The sequence below is a fragment of the Chaetodon auriga genome, chromosome 11, assembly GCF_051107435.1.
Source record: "Chaetodon auriga isolate fChaAug3 chromosome 11, fChaAug3.hap1, whole genome shotgun sequence".
Lineage (NCBI taxonomy): Eukaryota > Metazoa > Chordata > Actinopteri > Chaetodontiformes > Chaetodontidae > Chaetodon > Chaetodon auriga.
The window spans coordinates 6,799,212-6,820,749 of NC_135084.1; positions in this window are offsets into that span (position 1 = coordinate 6,799,212).

Consider the following 21,538-nt stretch of genomic DNA (forward strand, 5'->3'; position numbering starts at 1 on the left):
TGTACTTAACAAACACAGATAATTACAGTGGAAAGAATAGAACATTGTTCCATTCATTATGTATAATTTTTCCTTTCAGTGAATTCAAATGCTGACCTCTTGCACCCTCTTAAACTGCGCAACGACTTCAATCAAAACCTGACAGTTTTGAGCCAAGCTCCTGTTTAGTAAAATAATATCCTCAGAGCTTGATTTAGATGCTTGATCTGTTGCATTTCAGGCCCAAGCACAAATATTCATAAAAACGTAGGCTAATGTAACATTAGCAAGTGCTGTGAACGTGGATGTAACAGTTGGCTTCTTTTTGGTTGGTTTTGGAAGGAATGAGTAAGTTCCAGGATTAATGTTGACTGTCAACCATCTAAATCTTTCACTAGATGATATCTGCTCCTCTCAAGCTAAAACCTGACAGCTGTGTGTCTACCTTTTGATAGACAAGAATTAAACCTGTAACCTGGGTAACTGTACACAACAAAGGTGGTAACACTTGTAGCCTCAAAATGTCTAGATGTTCAGTATTTTTGAGCTTTTTTGCTGAATTGCCAAGTGAGCTGACTAAAAATGCTGAAGTCATCTGCTGTACTGACATTTTTTTTTTTTTTTAATAATTCATACTCTTGGGAATTAATAAGTGGCCTCATTACACACTGATACAAATTTCATTAAAGTTGCAGTTGGCAATATTATTTATTTTTGATATTGGTTGAAAAACTCATTTTGACCATTTCATATCACCAACAGTAATGCCCAGCATGCCCTTTGGCCGAACCAACCATCCTCTTGGTCCTTGTATATGATATGCTATGAGACCTCCTCAACCGACCTGTCTTGGTTTTCTCCCATAATCAGGAAACAAGTACTTCAGGGGCTCCTGGAAAACAACTTCTTTGTGGAAGCAGAAAAACGTGTGTTCCATGTCGATTCGGCGTCTTTCCTGGAGCGTTTCCTTGTGTTTCCTCTTTCCTGTGTTCCCAGTACTCCCCTGTCTGCCGCTCTCCATGTGTATGTTGTGTTTGTGTGTGTGTGTAGGTGTGTTCCTCCTTCCTCGTTCTCCTGACTCTTGGCTCTGCTCTTCCTGCACACCTGTCTGCACACTTCAAGATCAGCTTAGTATGTACTCCTAGTGATTTTGTATCTTCGTGTTTGGTGGAATCCTGTGTTCCAGGATCATGACCCGTGTGCCAGCTCCTGCTTGCCTGCCACTCTTCTTCTCATTCCTTCTGAGGGGAGGAGTTTGAAATTGAATGAAATCATAAAAGGAAGGTTTAGGGTGACCGTGGGGACCAGCAGTGTGATAAATGCATGGAGACAGAGTTTGACAAGCAGAATGTGGGTGCCAAGGCCAAACATTTTCTCAACATTGTAGCAACCTAGACATGCCTTCTTGCCATACAAATAGATCAGGTAAATTTGTGTCCTTAGTTAGCCTTATAAAGTTAGCATAAAGGTTGGCAAACTGCAAGAATGCATCAGAGACAATGTAGCTGATCATTGCTGACCTGCTTTTATGAATAAGTGTAGTATTCATCAGTGTTGGGCAGTTTCTTGAATTTCTCATTATGCATTATATACATTACATATTACTCATTAAGAAAATAGAGGGTTCAGTACCATTTATGGACAGTAAGTCACAGGTCTAGGTTTTTAGTGTTTCTCACAGGCTCTCTGCTGATGTACTGACAGTGTTTTTATTTCCTGTGGGGATGTGGTTGTGATAAGATCTTGTAGTTCATGGCCAGTGTGAGATGGGGTTAAGATAAAGTGGAGGAGTGGGAGAAACAATGAGTTGATGTGAATATTTGTTTGACGGTTTCCGGTTCATGTGCATTGTTTGGGTATCAAAATTGCAGAATGTATTTATTTATAGTATTTATATATGGATTTTTTTTCCCACTCACACATCATTGAGCTTAATTGCACATCATACACTTTGTACAGTACATTGCAAGGGTGTAAAGCATCAATCATGGAAAGAAGAAGATTTGAACTATGTGAACCTAACCAGGATTTTCTGTCTTCATTCTCTTTCAAGATCACTCTTTTCCCAAACTGATGTTTTCAAGGCTATCCTGCTTCCACACTGAAGCAATCAATATTGGAAACCTGCTTGTGAAGATGGATGTTTGACCACATGCATGTTCTAAAGCCAGTGCTGTACATCATGAACTGTATTAACAGACCCTGGATTACAGCTGGTACTGTGGAGCAGCAGGAATGTCTCCAAACCCCATTACTCACCTATTATGGTGACTTTTATTAGGAAATGTCCTTAATACCATGTCCAAATTGTTGTAGATTAAAGCGTGTCCAATACAATACATCCATTACAGATGTGCAGGCAGGCATGTCTATCCTCTCCTTCATCTCCTGCTCACTCCACCCCCAAGATCCACAGCAAATGTGAATACAAATGGCAACAATTGACATGTGACCTTCTCTCCTGTGCGAAAATAAAAGTAAAGGGGGATGTTTGGAGTTCTATTTAATACACTGTGGACACTGGGCTGCTAATTGAAAATTAAAGAGTTTCGCCTGTTTCATAAGAGTACGGAAGCCCGTTTCTGGTTTGACAAAAGATAAAAAGTTAGAAGTGACAGAAATTCAATTACTCAGGATGAGTCAAAAATGAGATTTTTGATCTTATTCTTGACTTACGATATCATTAATTTGACTTCAGAGTCCAGATTCATTTTGGAACATTTCTGCTGACTTTCTCTCCATGCCTTTTTTTTGTCTTTGTTTAATACCTTTTAAACTGTTTTTACTCCCAAAAATTAATAATTGACATTTTTTAAAATGTCTTTCCAAATATATATATTTTTTTTCTATGGTAGCCATAAATGAGATTAGCACTTTCAACAGCTGGTTTTCTCAGCTTGTCTCTACATGATATATCCATAAAGTTATTATAAATAAAACATGTGCAGTGTATTCACTGATGAATAGACAGATTAGTAAAGCAAATATTTGACCCACTATCTCATAATTTTGATGTAACGTTTTGTCTTTTGTCTGTCTCCTTTTCATAATTTTCACTTACTGTCTCTTAATTTCTTTAGTAAGTCAAACATTTGACTTCCAATGATGTACACTGTTTTTATTTTTACTTTTATCATTCATAACTTTTCATCCTCCTTTTTCCTGGCAGATATTGGCTTCCATACTGGGACTCTTGGTTGAATAGGAGAGTTCAATCAAAGGATACTGAAGTGAAAATAATTCAAGCCCCTTGGATGAGAGAGTCACCCCTCCTTGGATAACCATGACCTGGATGACTGAGAATCTCCACAGACATCATGGCTGAGTCTCTTTTTGGTTTCTGGATTGGTGCACGGATGAAAGGGCTGCTCTGTGGGAGCACAGTGTGAAATGCTGCATGGAAGTATTTGAGATTCAGTGCCCTGCTCAGAGATCTTTGTTGATCAGCATGTCTGCTGATCCACTGGAAGATTTCAATCCATCCTTTGAAGCAATAGTGACACCAATGACTATATCTGTCATGCAGAAGAAATAGTAAATATTTACAAAGACTGTCAAACCCCAAACTGTGGATGACAGCTGAGATGAAAGTGTCAGTCTGTGCAAAGATGGAGGAGAAGAAGATGACAGAAAATATAGCAGCAGAGGTCATGGTCCCCGGTGTAATAACTAAATGGTCCAGCAGAACCAACATCAGGGGGCTTTCCAGTTGTTAGCTGATGATTTGAGGACAGATTATGTCACACATCTCTGCTGACATGCTCTGATGTGCTGAATCTACTATAAGTAATGCATGTGTGTACTTTTCCAGCTGTCCTGGTTCTTGTGCACATACTACACATAGGTTAACATTTGACTTGTAAAATAGATTAAATCTTTAAATTTAATCCTACAGTGTACACACAGCACAAAGTGATTTACAATATTGCAAATGGTCTTTCTTTAACATGTAAACTTTGTGAGTCACTCCCCACTAAAATGTTATGGCATAAGTGCAGACATGCTGGTGCTATACAGTATTCATTTTGTTAATCTTGACTCATATTGCTTTCCAGTAACTAAGATGAGCTGTTGGTCTTCAGTCGGAGCTGCAGGTATTCCATCAATGTCGGTCATCTGTTAAAAATATTTCTACCTCCAGCATGAAGAAAGCTGTTTCTACCCTCTACCTCTGAACCAAATTTCAGCTTCTACAATACATCCCATGATTTAGAAATCAACTTTTCCTCCCTGTCCACTGGTGATTTTGAACTGAAATTTCATGGCTCTCCAAATAGTCTTTCAGATGTAATTCATCAGTGTTGTCTCTGCAGTTATGCTGACTTGTACATCACTCCACCAAGTCTGTCTTCTATGAAAATTGGCAAAGCACTCAGGACTCGAAGCTACAAGGCACTGCTTGCAGATGTGCTTGGTATTGCGGCACATGAGCTCTACAAACTCTAAACTGCTAAGTGCTACTGTAACTGCTGCTAACTCAAATAAAGTAACACCCTGATAACATAAATCAATTTATTTACAAAAGTTGCATTTTGGGTTTTTTTTTTTTTGTTAGCTCTATTTTACTCTCAACCCATGTTCATTAGGCAGTCATTAACTTTGTCACAGCATCATTTGTGCTGTGCAACACATCGTGGGTTTATTAGAAGCTTTTCATTGAAAATGGCTGCATGCTGTGGCTGGAAAGGAGGATAGTGAGAGCAGTGACACTGCATTAAAACCATTGCAAAACCAAAACAATGAGCTGAAAGATGCTAAAAGAGCTGAGGGCAACTTACATACTGTACATGTATGCATTTGATATACTGCTCAGTTAAAATGGATTGATTAGTGCAGCCCGTGCAGCAGACCAGTGAGTAGGATTTTGCGCTATCTAGGCTTGGTGAGGTTGTAGATTGTAGCCAACTGAAAACCCTTCCCTTCGACGTTAGCTTTGAGAGAGCAGGAGAACCTGCAGTGGCCTTCATTGTAAAATAGCAAAGCCCTGTCTAGAGCCAGTGTTTGGCTAATATATGAATGAATGAATGTTAGATTCCATGTCTACGATTAAACCCCTCTAGATCCTACACACTGGCCCTATAATGCAGTTTTCATAGTGTGCGCTCTTGCTTGAAATGCTTATGAAGAGTGCACAGTGGACACCAGCTACATAAAGCTGATGACACCACTGTAGGACAGGTATTCCATCCACATGTAAATATGACCATGGGCAAGTTAAAATATAAACACCATCGATATCGTCTGTGTTTTGTTTCAAGATTCTCCATTCACTTAATAATTCACCCACAGACAACTTTTTAACCTTCTCATAAATCACTGTAAGTGCTCATACTCTCATCTAGTCAAAACGTTGACAGGTGCTGTCCATCATTTGCGTGAATGCACTGACAAGAGGTAGGTAGATGAAGGTGAGATCACAGTGCTTAGAAAGACAGCAACCTTCTGTACTGCTCACAGTGTTCCAAGTTATTTCAGTGAAGGTCGCTCACCCTGCTCATACGCTGAGCTTTCCAGGCCTCAGGCCTACTATGCTAAACTCAGTCCACAGCTATTCTAGTGTATACATTAATCTTGTACGTTTCTCATGTCTGGTTCATTTGAAATGCTGAATGATGACTGTCTCTGCTTAGCAAAAGTCTACAGCCACACTAGCACCTCCGTGAGGCTATACCTGTACAGCTGCATTTTGAGCTAAATGCTAACAACATGGTAACATGCCCAAAAGACACTGAAGTGTAGGGTGTTGTAATGTTGACCAAGTTCACAATTTAGTTTAGTGTGTTAGCATGCTATAATTGGCTAATTAGCACTAAACATATAATGCAGCTGAGGTTGACAGAAATGACATTAGCCATCAAGTAGATGGCATTGACACTCTGTATTTCAAAGAAAAAGTGAAAATGATGACCTGCTGTCAGAGCTAGAGGAGTCAGTGATTAGGATTTATCCTCTTGGGATCTTAAATTTCTGCCAATTTCTGTTAATGGAAATCCATCCAGTAATTGAGATATTTCACTGTGGACCAAAGTGGTGCACTGGTTAACAGACTGACCAGCAGACAATGCCATCTGAAGAGTCACACTTGTTACATGACTAAAATTTTACATGAATCACTCTTCAGGGCACATTATTGTGATATATCTGCATGCAAGTCTGTAAATCTTACTGTCTCTAGCATTGCCCAAACACCTCTACCATCTATGTTTTCTTGTTGTTGGTTTGTTGGGAATAATTCCAGATGGGTCAAAAAGTTTGGCACCCAACTTTTCCCTCATTTCTTGGACACACATAACCATCCCATTTTTCATAGCTGTCTGCCTTGGGTGCACCCTTGGGGCTGTCAAGACACAAAATCAAATACCTCATCGTTTATCAAGGGGACTCCTACTGCGCACAAGCCACTGCCTACTCTGTGATTGATCATTCACTGCTAGAGCTCGACCTCAAGACCCAATTGGACAGGAAAGAGAAGTCAAGGAGACAAAATCCAGCTATGGTTAGAACGTGATGTTGTAAAACCTGGACACTAATCAATAAAATCAATCAGTAAGCCCATGGAGAAGGGAAATATCAGAAGACACTTTTCTTTTCCTTTTCTCACTCATTATGGGGCTCTCCTTTAACAGTGGAATTGATAGCTGTATTTAAGGACTTTGTGGGTGTCATTATGCTCTCAGCAGGAGACAAAAATCTAATTGGGCAATTGAACTCTAATACCCTGAGCCACATGCCTTTCTTGCAATCCTGCAATCCACAGGTGATTTAGCATCCCTTTGTTCCCTGTTGATTCAGACTCACCCTCTAAACAGAATGACAGAGGATAAATTGTTTTGCCTCTTCTTGTGCTGTGAAAGCACTTTGCTCTTTCTTTTTCTCTTTCCATTGTGGCTCTCAGATGCCGAAATGGAATTCTCAGTTGATTAGACCAGAATTGAAAAAAAAAAAAAAAAAAAAAAAAAAAAATGCATTTAACAGTGGTCCCTATCAAACTCGTAACCAATGGCTGTTTGGTTGCCTTGTGGAGCTCTGATGTTATGCTCATGGTGTGCATCTCCCCACTAAGCTCGGCACAAAAGATCCTTCACTGCCAGCGAAATGAAACCGTGAGCGGTGCTGATGTGTCAACCGGGGTATCATTCACAAAGAAACTGAACTGAGGTCACAAGTGGGAAAAAGAAAATGACTGATGTATTCATCCAACAATGTGAGCCGCACATTGCAAGAACAGTTATGGCACAATAAGCTTTCACTGCACATGAGCATAGTGATGCTTTGTGGGTGCAAGACACAGCAAGAGAGTGATGGCAAAATAATATGCTCCAATCTGGGTTTGGATTGCAAACATCAAATCAAGAGTGGCAGGAGGTTGAAAAGCCCAAAAAACAGCAGCCAAAAGACAGGATTCTGAAATATATTGTCTACTATATATCTACAATTTACAGCTGCCAAAGCCTGTCACTGTCATGCGTGGAAAATAAGTACAATGAATCATCTTTTGAAGTCAAACTTCATTGACCAGGTTACTGTCGTTGCTGGTGGAGGCAGATGGCCGTCCACCCAGATCCTGGTTCTGCTCGAGGTTTCTGCCTTTGTTTGGCTTTGGTTACATTAAAGAGCATGGTCTAGACATGCTTTTGTTGGCCTTATAAATAAACATTTAATTGAGTTGAAAGTCACTCTGCTGCCTGAAAGAGTAAAATCCAGCCCTAGAAAATGTGTTTCCTTTCTCCCCCAACAGAAATCAGTTTCATTCCCAGCTGCTAACAAACTTTGCCATTGTGAAAGCAATTTTGTACATGTCAAGGGCATGACTGACATCAGAGATTGTTCAGTAATGAGACGGTGCACTTAAGAGTCATTTCCTGTATCTGTGTCACCTGTGTGTTGCCCCTTTAGGAGGCATGAGGCTGGTCCTGAGTCCACTCCAAGAAGTGAGAGAAGTGGGCAGTGAAGTGAACGTGAGCACCAATTCTTTCGCTTCAAAGTCACCAAAGTAAATAATGGATCCATTTTTCACAAGCCACATATCTTCCAAACATTCTGACACTAAAATGGCATTTTTAAGACTAACAAATCAGGAGAAAATTATTAACTTTATCTGTCCCAGCAACACATTCTCACAACATCTTCAGCAGGCATATTCAGCTAGTAGATAAAAGGAGAGGCAAAATAAGGCACAAACATTAGATTTGTACTGTAGGTAGGGGTTGTATTGTTTTGACATGGACAAGCAATAGCGCATCAGTAATGCGTTAGTGTTAAAAATGCCCAGTGGGGATGGGGTCAGATGCCCATTCAGGAGCCAGGAAGTGTATACTATTTCAGACCACTGGTGCAGCTTGTAATGGGTAATCTTGTTGTTGTTACAGAACATCTTTGGTGATATACAGTAGCAGCTTTTTAATTTCCCAAGATCCTCTTTGTGCTTCGTTGGCATTCTTGTCTATGAGTCTACATGGAGTGAAAATGTGGTATTAACACACACGCCGACACTTGGGCTCGGCCTAAATTACTGAAAATGAGGTCGAAAAATTGTTTTGTACAGTACTTTCATAAATGGCCAAATTCCTTAAAACTACTAACATTCCCATCAGCCTCAGTTGTACTTTGCGCTAATTAGCTTGCTAACATGCCAAAACATAAAAGGTAAACATGATGAATATGTTTAGTTACCTGCTTAACATCAGCATGCTACCTGAATCAGCGGCTCCTCTCGGCTTTGCAGAGCTTCGTAGTGAGTTTCAGCTCATTGTTCAGGTGTCTGGCTGACAACTTTCCATTTCTGGTTCACTCTCACTGCTCTCATAGCCTAGCTTTTGGCCATGGCAGGCAGCTTTTTTGAGCCAGAAATCTCTAATACGCCACCTGCTCATCAGCAAACAGCAGACACACACAGTTAGAAACTAGCTGTTGAACATAGTGGAACATTGAGCAGTTGAACATTTAGACAACATGGATGTCTAAATAACTGCCAACAAATTCACTCTATTAACTTAAAAGGTGATATCATGTCTAAGATGTGTGCAGAGCTCGTTTCTACTGCCCCCCAGTCATTACTAGTATAGATAAGATGGAGGCAGCTCATCAAATGTACATTCAGAGAGCTGAGATCAGGTTCAGATAAGCGAGGTCTAGCATTTTACAGTGCCTGTCTTCACTTTGATAATCATCTATTGCATTACAATTACAGAGAGTCAAAAATCCCTGCTCCAAAGGTCACTGCTCTTTTGCACGTCTGGCTATCAGCTGATTGGAGAACTGAAATCTTCCCTCAGCTGAATATATGCAGACCTGCTGAGTTAAATAAACTTTTCAAGGACATTCATTTCAACCATTTCAAGCAGACACACACTGATATTTTCAATTGTTGTAACATTTCCAGGCATTGAAATGTATGACAAATAGATGTCCTTTCTGTTGTGTATACAACTCCATCCCTCTATTATTTATTATGTACACCTTACAGCAAAGCGCTATTTATTCATCATCAATATTCAATAACACAAACTTGAAAATTATGAGCTTCACAAAGGTAGTATTTATTCCAGGGGTATTGCATTATATTGCATATTACATTGTGTTGTTGCATTTATCCTGTCAGCCACCTGTAGATTATGTTTGGGATCACTGTCACCTAAAATTAGATGCATACACAGAGTAGTGTATCTCTAATTTGAAAAAGGAAATATCAGAAATCTGACTATGGAATGGACAAGCAAGCAGCAGACTGACCAGTAAAATCAGCTACAGACACATTCATTTATTCTTCAGATGTGCACCCAATTAAAAAATTGGCTGTATTCACTCACACTGTGTCAGCTGACGATGTTCACATGTCAACACACCAGAATAACATAACACCCATCAAATTAGCTGGCACAGCTCCATGTGAGACTTGGAAAAGCAGCGGAGTAGATCACTGTCAACAGAATCCAATTGAGTAAACTGCATAACTCACGATGACACAAAGACCAAATTGTTGTACCTTTTTTGACGCTAATCATCCAGCTCTCTTCGCTTGTTGATTCGCTGCCTTCATGTCTTCTGGGGAGATACAGTAACATTTCACTGCTTTGCCTTGATGTCAGTGGCAGAAACATTAATCGTGCAATAACTGATATTTTGGTGAACTGGGGGCATTACAACAAGGTGCGAACACAACATCGCCACTTTATTATCTTCTTCAAAAATTCTTAGAGCAAACATGTTTGCGAACTCTTTCTTCACCAGCTACTCAGTTTACATGAATGTGGGCAGATAATGTCAAAGTTGTCTTTTTGGGTGATATGCTGTATTATTTCAGGTTCAGCTGAGCTAATTCGAGGTGAGTGGGTTGAAAAAGAAGAGAGGTGAAACAGAAAGACATGGGAGCCTCTGTCTGGAAATTATGTCATTCTCATAAGTTAGAATGGGAGCAGCCCAGCTGCACAAAACAACACTATCAATGTCGTTTTCACAGGATGTGAGAGATTTGTCAGAGCTGGTACTCTTTAAGGCTGGGTCTAATTGCTGGTGTATAAATATTCCACAACATCAGTCTTTTTTCCACAAGATGAAAAAGGACATTAGGGCTTTCTATTTCCCCTGCACTTTTAAACCCATCATTAATTGATAAGATGTCATCATTTTGTCAAGGCTTCAACGTTAATATTTTATCTCAGGGGGGAAAAAAGCAAAGGCAGAAAATTGTGAATCCTGATGAAATGAGCCTGAATGAAAAAGCCCTGTGTTGTTGGTATCTTTGGGTGATTCAGATGGAAACTAAAAATAAATCAAAATGTCAGTGATAGATTTTGGCTGGAATAGGTAATGAATTTAAATACTTTCTAAATTGGGCTCTACAATAATTAGTCTTGAGAGATCATATGAATATTCTCTTTCACCTGCTGGGAGGCGCCTTAACTCAGTATTCTGCTGAGTTAATCACACAGTTATTCAGATGTATTTGTGAATATTCCTTTTTATTTATAACCTATATTATTAGTAGAAATTCATTGCATGGCAGAAAATACAGCATGCAAAATGAATTCTATCCTCTGATGAGTTTGTTATCAATTTGATTACAAATAAGTTCACAGCAAAAGCTTGAGCTGGAATAGCTTTGACTTCACCACTCTGTATGTGCATGTCTGTGGCTGACAATTATCACCCTCTGAATACACTAATACTGACTTATCTGCAGGCGTTCTGTCAGCCAGTAATCTTGCTTGTATCAGGTAGACAAGCAGGAATAGCACTTAATGGCTCCTTGCTGTCATTTCAGTGTAAAGTCAATTTTATTTTAATTTTATAAAAACAATATCACCAATCAAAGAATTTGATCATCATAACACAGTTTCACACCTCCAAGGTGAAAAAAAGAGGGTCCCTCTCCCAGGACTGACACACACACAATAGATGTGCAGATTAGTACAAATGAAACACATAGTAAAACTACAGTATGGACCATCAGGATAGCAAAATTATAAATAGCTTGTAGACATAGACTACATGAAGAACTGGGATCTCGGTGGATGTCAAGCAACTTCCAGGTGTTGAGTCACACAACCTCCTCTCCACCATGGGGACGTGGAAAGAGGACAGACTACACAAACATACAACACCTTTCACACAGATTGGAGAAAGGAAACAAACACAGAAGGAGACAGAAACAAGAGGAGAGGCCAAATCCCCAGGAGGACAAAGAACCAGATCTAAACATCTGGACTGAGGCACTAACAATCAGGGGAGAGAGAGAGAGAGGTCCCAGGGTGGCTGACAGTCCAGCAGTGAGTGAAAAGAGAGGACAGGAGCAGAAACTAAAGAGAGAGAGGGGACGAGATCGGCACACAGCGCGGCCAAAAGAAAGTTTACAGTATTCTCATCCACCAGACAAACATGGAGTGTAAGTGCTGGGTTTTATAGATTCATTGAGACTGAGACTGACTCGCTGAAAGGATAATGGCAACAGGTACAAGGCCAGACGAAATCAAAGAATACGTAACTGAAAGATGAGTTGTCATTTTGAATTTAAAGGCAGCAACAGACTGTGAGTCAGACTGCGTGATGTCAGCAGGAGGTTATTCCAGAGGAAGATGTGCTGCATCCAGATGACTTCATACAAACTCTGGGGACAGACAGGAGCCTGATGTTCTGGGAATGGAGAGGATGGGATGAAATATAGGGTTTAAGGAAATCAGGCAAGTCTGAAGAGGTGTTCCCATTTACCTTAAAGTTTGATCTGACGTGGATAGGGAGCCAATGAAGGGAAGCTAAAGTTGGTGTAATAATATTACACCTTATTATGGTTCAATTCTACTTGTCTATCCATGAAAAGCTTTCTTAGACTCCTGTGACATCTAGGAACATTACCAGAGATGAGCTGTTCAAACTGTTAGACATGTAGAAGAGACACCCGATCTGCAGAGGGGGAGCAGTTCACACAAACCATCGGAACACAGTTCGGAAGTCTGCGCTAGCTTTGGGTAACAAGAGGCTAAGCTAGTAGGCGAGGCCAGGCTCAGAGCTAAGCTAACAGGGCAGCAACAGAGGCTATCCCCGATGCTAAGATTGCTTCAAATATAAAAAGACTTAAATAATCTGGATGTCGCACAGAGAGTGTCAGATGCAGGAGAAGAGATGTGAGCCAGCATGACAAATCAGCCAAGTATAAGTGAGGTGCAGAAACATGCTCCACCAATGACTGTATTCATACTGTCTCTGCCATCCACTTCCCTTATCACCCTCTCCCATCAACTGTCTCACTTACTTACTAGTAACCTCTCTCAAAGCCACAAGTAAAGAATAATGTGAAAGTGATGTGTACATATCCTTCAAGTAATACGCGATTAAGTTAAGTGCTGAACTTATCTGCCCTTTCATGTGTTCATTTCTATACACTTTCAACCAGGGATCTGATTCTGACCATCTGACCGTAGTCGCTTAATGGAGGAACCAGCTGACGCAGTCCTGATAGTTTAAAGCCGGTGGTTGCCTGATGGTGATTTCAGGATTCACTGTGTAAAATGTAAGTGTGGCAGTGTGAGTAATCCTATAGAGCCTACAGACACTGGTGGAGTTCAACTGTGCACACATTGAAGTGACAGCAAGGAACTGGTTAATGCTATTAACCAGTTACTTGAAGCTCATTCAAGCAAGACACTCGCTCTTAAGTGCTGTTTTTGCACACACATGTAAAAATGAGTGTTGAGTGTTCACTGACTCTGATGTAACACTCTCAACTGATACCAGGAAAGAGGGCTCAGGGCTCTATCGTCCTGATCACACAAATAAAAATAAAATCTGGGTGAGCAAACAGACGTGGCATTTACACTGATGAGCTGTCTTAAATTCTTTATAATAGACGCTTGAGCTAACCATTGGCAACTTGAATGAGATTAACTTAATAGCAACATTATATACTGGAGGGCCATGACAATAATGAGTACATTTGTCCTCCATTCTCCATTTAGACAACTGTATTATAGAGAAAGGATTACGCAGTCTACATGTAAAGTTAAATCACCCAATCCATATTCTGAGCAATATTTTATACCAGCCTGATAAACCTACATGTATTGATTTATTTTTTTGACTGCCAGTTGTGAACACAACAATGACATATTATCCACTTTAAACAGTTGATATGGCCAATGTATTAGCAAATAACTGCCGTTTGTCACAGCCAGTGAACAGAGAGCAATACACAATTGGGTTTTTTTTTCTGGCAACCTGTTGAAATTAAGTCCAATATTTACTCTCTGTTTTGGTCTGAACTTCTGAAAGTACATTTGCAGGCTGTGCAACCAAAACAGTGAGCTGAAAGATGCTAAAACATTTCATACAGCTGTGGGGAGGAGCAGTGTTTTAATGTTGAAATGTTGCTCTCCAGCTGACACATTTTCTGGAAATTTGTGAAAAAGACAGTCCAGTATGGACAGAAAATCACGAGTCAAGGACTTTTTCACATATTTCGAGAAAGACTCTCTGATGCAGGTTGTGGGATATCTAAAGATAAAAAGTCCCTCAGGTTGCATTTATGGTCCAGCTGTGAACAACACTTGGTTAGATGATAAAAGCAAAGCACCAAACTTTTCATAGAATAATCCCTTGCTCTGATATATTGTATTATTTGTATTGAACTTCACAAAGTATATTTCAGAGAGCAGATTTCAGAGTAATGCTCCACTGTCTTCTTTGATATTTACTGTTGGTGGATTTTCTGCTGTGGCTCCTTTCCGAGCTGCTCCTCCTTGAAGTCTTGAAGGAGAAACAAAGATTTGCTTATACTTATGTAAAATAAAAGTGGCAAAAACTTATAGATCTATAGGTATATAATCAACACAAACTGCTCCATCCAGAATAAGAGGATCAATCAGAAACCCGGTGAGCCGCAGCGTGGCTGCTCGACTCCCTGACTGACACTTGCTGCTGGGTAGGGACGTGGAGCGTGATCTCTGACAGACAACCATTAGTGAGTCACACCATTTAGAGAGCCACAACGACATCAAGACAGATGGCAAGTGTAGGGAAGATAGCACGAGATGAGGCGAAATGGTCAGCCAGTGAGCCAAAAGGCTGCCGCCGCACACTGTGTTCATTTCTCATCAGCAAAGAGAGGCGTGTAATGAGTGCGACACTGACAGTGTACCATGCAATCTCCACACGGCGGGCTCAAGGCCAGACTCATCTATCCCATGTTTAATCAGTAATGTAGTTTGACTTGCTGGCATGATGGAATTCTTTAGCTAATGGCATTGATTGATTATGGGATCCTTTGAAAGTGAATCTTATTATAGAGAGAGGACTGGGTGACGTATGAAAGGAAAGGCAGCGGTAACAGTAATTCTGAGAGATTCTAATCATAGTCTGCTCTGTTTGTGATGCCGCTAAGGTTTATTCTTTGAAACCAACTGAAAGACTAAACAGAAACTCCTGTGAAACTGATAATATGTGATGAGATTTCATCATTTGGGTGATTCTGCTATATTAAGCTCTTACCAGCAGACACAAACAGAACCACGGTCACCAGCCAAAGCTAGTGGAAAAGGACACAACTGCAATAAAATCAAATTAAAAATCAAATTTAATCCTTCTCTTAATCATTTTATGTAATCATGAAAAAAGTATTATTATAAATATATGAATGAGTTTTAAACTTGGGACAACTTCAAAAAGTTACGTCTGAGCAACTCAAATGATCATCCATATCATGTAGTCAAATCTGTCTGTGGTTTTATAACGTCTTGTCTCTGTCAGGACATTTTATTATTATTATTTAATTATACATGTGGCAACAGCCTTAAAGCAGCATCATTTGTGGCCACTTTGATGCAGGATTCCTCAGTAAGCGGATTATTATGTTTGTTAAAATTAGCTGCCTGCTGTGGCTGGACACAAGGCAGAACACAGTAACACTGCAGGAGTTTAAAACCCAAATACTGAGCTGAAAGATGCTGAAACACGGCAGCTGGCTGATAATTCTCCTCTGCAGGTACGTCTGTGTGAGTGACTCCTTTTACTACACATAGTCGCTTGAGCCATTGCTGTTAGAAACACATCGCTTAGTGCAGCTTTAAAGTAATTAGATCAATAAGTAAATTGATCTCATGCACAGTAGCGAATGATGGGATGGAAATGCCCTTTTAGTACAGTGATCATTCCGCTGTGCTGAATACTGTGTGTGTGTGTGTGTGGGTGTGTGTGTGTGTGTGTGTGTGTGTGTGTGTGTGTGTGAAGTAAAGGTGTGCAGCCACCAGTCTCAAGATGACTCTGGCCACTGTGTCCAGTTCATACCAAGCATTCATAATCAACATGATCCAGTAGGTCTGAGTCAACAGATCACTGACGCTTTGTCTCCGTTGTCATGGTTATGCATATTATGCACAAGTAAGTCCATAAGAAATTCCTTTAATCCTACATTAGATCTTTAAAGTATGCTCGAGTGGGCATGTGGAATGTACACTTACACTATATCTGTCTACAAGCTAAGACTTTACCTTTCTCCTCCTCTCTCTCTCTCTCTCCCTCTTACACACACACACACACACACACACACACTGCTTTTCTAGGGTAAAACAGAAAGCTTGTGACTCGTAGCGTTATGGTTGGTTCCATGTTTAATCAGATTTCAGGGGCTGTACAGTATTCTCATAAAGTAATGTCATGGGTGTCGGAAAGAAAGAAATAACATGTTGACAACAATGCAGACTGAGGGTGTGAATATAAATCCAATTAGACTGGTTTAGTTTAATTCTTCTGATGCCAATGTGGCTTTTTTCCTTTGACACTGCAGCAACACAGGCCACCATGTGATTAATCTGACCTTCAATAATGAATAATGTGGGAAAAGGGAGAACACCACACTCTGTAAATCCTCTTTTTTTTAGCTCCTCTATCTACTACCAACCAACCAAATATAATATCCTGATTTGATTGGGCACAGTGCTGTGGCCATTGAGCACGGGACATCATTTTGAGGAGAAATCATGACCTCATTATTGTGTGCAGCGTTTGGAAATGATTGCATCCCGAATGACCTACATTTCTTTGCCAGGACCCCATAAATATCTAAGTAAAAATGTAAATGTAAACAGGTAACGTCTCAGCTTGCTCTCGGATGGAATGAGTATGTTGCTCAGGGTTTGTATTAAATTGAGGGCTCAGGGTGCTCGAGAGTTGCTGTAGTTTGATTTCACCGTCTCCGTCTAGGGTTCACCCTCCAGTTCAAGGTGTGCATTTCTCAAGTGCATATAGTGCTGCAGCTAAATGAGCAACCTCTGTCCTTGAATTCATAATGCCTGCGGCTGTCTGCATATATTTTTTGAAAATGTTGAGTGCTATTGTACAGAAACTGAAACACACTTGGCTGAGCTTTTGTGCTGATGCCGGCTGATAGACGGAATTTGACAGTATTGTCTCCAGTGCACCATTTTTCCGCCTGCACCTGTTATGCAGTTTTGGGCCTGGGAACGAAGAAAGATTGGTGTTCATATAGATATGCCACACCTTAGTGAAAATGCAGGTTTATTTAATCATTTCAGTGACAGCAGAGTACTTCTATCCAAGAGTGCTATCAAATAACAGAATCAGTATCAGAATCAGAATCAGACATACTTTATTGAGAAAAGAAGAGATAGAAGAGATTTAACATGTAGACTATCAAATATACACATAGACAAAATGGCAAAAATAGATCATAAAAAGAGTATATACAGTAAAGGTATGTGCTTTGTTTTTGAACAATAGTATACTGATATTGTTGTTATCAATCAATCAATCAGGCTTGTTATTATACCTATATGATGTAATAGATTAGAAGGTGCAGAATGTTCATTGTGATACAAAAACAAAATAAATGTATGACAGTGGATATTACACAAGTTGAATTATTGCACAGAGTAATTACACTGTTGGTTATTGCACATGATTATTGTATTAAGTCAGCAGTGAACTGCAGTATAAATATGAATGATCTGACAGGGAGCGAAAAAGTCCAAGCGCCATTCAGAGGGAGGAGCTGTACAGTTTGATGGCCACAGGCAGGAATGATTTCCTGTGGCATTCAGTCTTGCATTTTGGTGGGATGAGTCTCTCACTGAAAGTACTCTTGTGCCTGACCATCACATCATTAAGTGGGCGTGAGACATTGTCCAAGATAGTCCGCAGCTTAGTCAGCATCCTCCTCTCTGACACCACCGTCAGAGAGTCACATTCCATTCCCACAACGTCACTGGCCTTGCGGATCAGTTTGTCGAGTCTGTTGGCGTCCGCCATCCTCAGTCTGCTGCCCCAGAAAACAACAGCGTAGAGAATAGCACTAGCCACCACAGACTCGTAGAAAATCCTGAGCATAGTAACACTATATACTCACTGTGAGGACCATGTTAATGGTCTGAACAACCGTGCGTTCTCCTACAGTTCTTGTTTGAATATAATCCATGTAATTATAGGGGTAGTTTTAGCCTGGAGGAAGGGTAGACACTGGGCTAATGACTTAATGACTGGAGGGTCGATAATATGAATTGGACTGATTGTGAAAATGTAGGTGGGGGAAGTGAGTGGAAATACTCTTCCTTATATTTCATTAACAGTTACTTTCAAAGTGCCCTTGAAAAAAGTTTACTTCAGATCAACTGGGAGAAACTACGGTACAGCTACAAAGCAAAGTCAGGACTTTGAATACATGGCTGGTCTTAGCAGGGTCATTTTGTGTTTCTTTGTAGCTGATTATACAGTAAATGTAACATGCTGCCAAGCTTTCACTGTGGCTGTAGGTCACCACTGTTCTGCACATAGGCTGGTTTCATCTTGTGTTTTTCGTCCTCTGGTCTTTATAAGTCAATGTGTTTTGGAAGGGGGTGTAAAGGAAGTGAATGGGGCCGAGTCCCACAGACCCACAGGTTTGCTGAGGCCTGTGGGAGAAGCATGCAGCAGCCCTGCACCAACACGAGCTCTGTGTTTAAGGTTAATGGAAGGCTGTGGTTTTAGTTAAGTGTAAATACAGCAGACATGTTATGTCTCGTGCTTTAACTCACTTTTAGTACTCAGCCATTACCATGAACTTTCTCTAAAGTGAATCCGGTGCTTTTAGTTGTCTAAACACAACCATAAAAAAGCTTAATCATGTGTAAGTTGTTATGGTCTCGATTTGTGCACGTTTTTTTGTTCTTGCCCTGCCTGTGTTTGTCCTCTTCCCTCTGTTTTCTCCCTTCCCCTCTTGCTCTCCCTCTCTGTAGCGCTGGAGTGTGGAAGGAGGCGGGGTCAATCTCCTGGCCACTTTGGAGGCACACCTGTACGGCATCAGCTCATCAGTCGCGGGCTACTTCTACCAGCCTTTCCACCTGCTCAGTGCCAGAAGATTTCTTGGTCTGCTCACTCGTGTCTCCCCACATTGTTTGCCTTGCCTCCTTCCTCGCTCCAAGCTCCAGCGTCTTTCGCTAGTTTACTTCAGTTTTCAGTTTATTGCTTAGCGTTTCCCTGAGAAGGTGATTTTTTTGTTCTAGAGAATTTCTAGTTTTTCCCCATTGTGGTGATTTTGAGTTTTTTGCCTTTTGCAGTTTGCTTTGCCTTTTTCCCCTTGCGGTGATTTTTGTTGCCTTTTGTTTGTGGAGAAATAAACCCTGTTCCTCGTTCTGTGCATTCTGGGTCCTGGCCGTGTTTGTCGTACCTCATACCGTAACATAAGGAGCTTAAGTATCAGATTCTAAGAGAAAAAGAATAAAATCCAAAACCAAAAAGACTACAGGAACACATTAACAGAGGCAGGACACACAGAGGCCAGTGTACCTAGACACTGAGGCTGATGATGGACAGATGAGGCTGGACAGTGCATCTGGAAAGTCAATGAAAGAAAAGTTCCTTTAAAATAGTACTTCACTGATTTAGCGTTGCGCTTGAATCACACAGTCAGACTAACAATAGACAGTTTTAAAAAAAGGATGAAAATAAATTCAGCACAACCAGAGATCACATCTTTTTTGTTCCTGTCTGCCTAAACTCACTTTTCTCTGAGTTAATGGCTTATTGCAACAAAAATAAATCAGTCTTTTTTTTTTCCATACAATAGGCGTGCTCGGTTTGACATACATCAACATCAACATCAGTAATGACAAAGCACACTTCATTAGAGACGTGTGTGTTACATTCTGTCTACAGTTAAGGGTTTCTATTCAGACTTGTGTGACAGATTTCCTACTTCCTACTACTTTTCTACGGTGTTGTGCTCTCACTGAAAAATAATCATTACTTACAGTTACTAGTTATCTCATGAACAAGTAAATAAACTACCTTAGTGATTACTTCCGCCCAACACTGATGTGTTACTGTGATGAGTAACTTTTTCGTTCCTTTTTAAAGGTCTACTTTGAAATACCGTAAGACCAAAATCTGTTAATTCAAACTGACTGTGATCCCAGAATGAGTTAATTGTACACGCAGTTTATCCACGCAGTGACGTTTCTTTGTTCAAAGAGCGAGCAGTCACTGTGCAGTAAGAGAAGAAATGCATTGTTTTGGTGGCAGATGGTGACTGTTACATAAAGTTATATATGCAGAGTTTGTGGTATTAAGTGAAACCAGATGAGTTACTTTAGAGAACTTGACAATGGGATTTCCGGAATGAAGACACGATGCTACCTACAACCCTCCTACTCACACTGTATACTGACATCACAAAGCCATGCGTCTTCACAGCTAATGAGGAACTGCAGCTATCCGACAGCAATATGACTTCAGGCCAGTACAGAGAGAGAGGCAAACATTTGAAAGAACAGATTTCACCCATGAAGCATTCACAAGACTCCTACTTCACGATCATATCTACAAGGAGTAATAAAGCAGCAAATTGTCCTTTTTAAAGTGGTGTTATGCGTTTGTTTCTTCAACGTGGACGGCATTACACTTTGTTGCTTCCATTTTTGCATTTTTCGACATTTTTGCTTGGACTTAGAAGCAGTTTTTAGGCCTGTTCGTGGCTCATCAGGCCACCGCTAGTTTGGTCCAGACTGAGATTGGAATGACTGCCATGAAAATTGTCAGTGTGTTAGTCTGATCATTACCACTGCAGGTAATGCCCTTTGTCAGACAGGCTGATGCTCTGATGCTGATGCTGAATCTCTCCTGATGAGCAGGTGGCACCTTGCATGGTATGAATGTGTGTGCGTGAACCGGTGAATGCTGACTTGTGCTGTAAAGCGCTTTGAGTGGTTGGGACTAGAAAAGCCACATAAATGCAATCCATTTATACCATTAACATTACATAACAGTAGCAATCCATCATTTGTTTTCCTCTCCCATGAGCAAATTGATTAAAATCTTAATGGATTTCTATGACTTCATGATAAGCGTACAGTTTGTTCCACGATGATCACTGAATGTCTGAACCTTTCTCCATTACTCTACTCCTTTTTTTCCCTCCTAGCATTACAACCACAGCCCCACAGTTCTCACTGTGGGCCCAGCTTGTATTAAAATGCATACCAAGCTCTTGTGATTCTCATGCCCTTGTGGAGACGTGCGAGCCGAGAGATGCTGGTGAGGAGGCGGGAGGAGGAGGGAGCTGGCCTGCTGGCCGGCACCTGGAGTCTAAAGCACCAGAGGGGTGACACAGGCACAGATCCTTGCCTGAGGGCCACCCTTCCATCCGCATAGTGTCGACCACAATCCATCAGCGTGTCTCTCCACAGCCATGACTGACATGGTGCTGGTTAATCAGTGAGACTGACCCAACCCGCCAGTCAGCACCGCCTGAGGGCCCTCATCACCACGCTGATGCAATGAGATCCCTGCTGTCTCTGGATACGTTCCTCATTTCCACACAGCAGCAGAAAAGATTGATAAAATGACAAAATTTTGATGATTCTTCTCTCCATCTACGTATGTGTCGCTCCTATTATGCCACCATTCCACTTCCTGACTCGCTTGGATGACAATGCTGACAATAAAAATCTGTTTTCAAGTGACAAAGCTTACAGATTCTGTCAATGAAAACATGAATTTTGATTTCATGTTCGTGAGTGGCGTGTTTACGGTGTGATCAATCATAACGTACATATATATATGTATATACGTACATGAATAA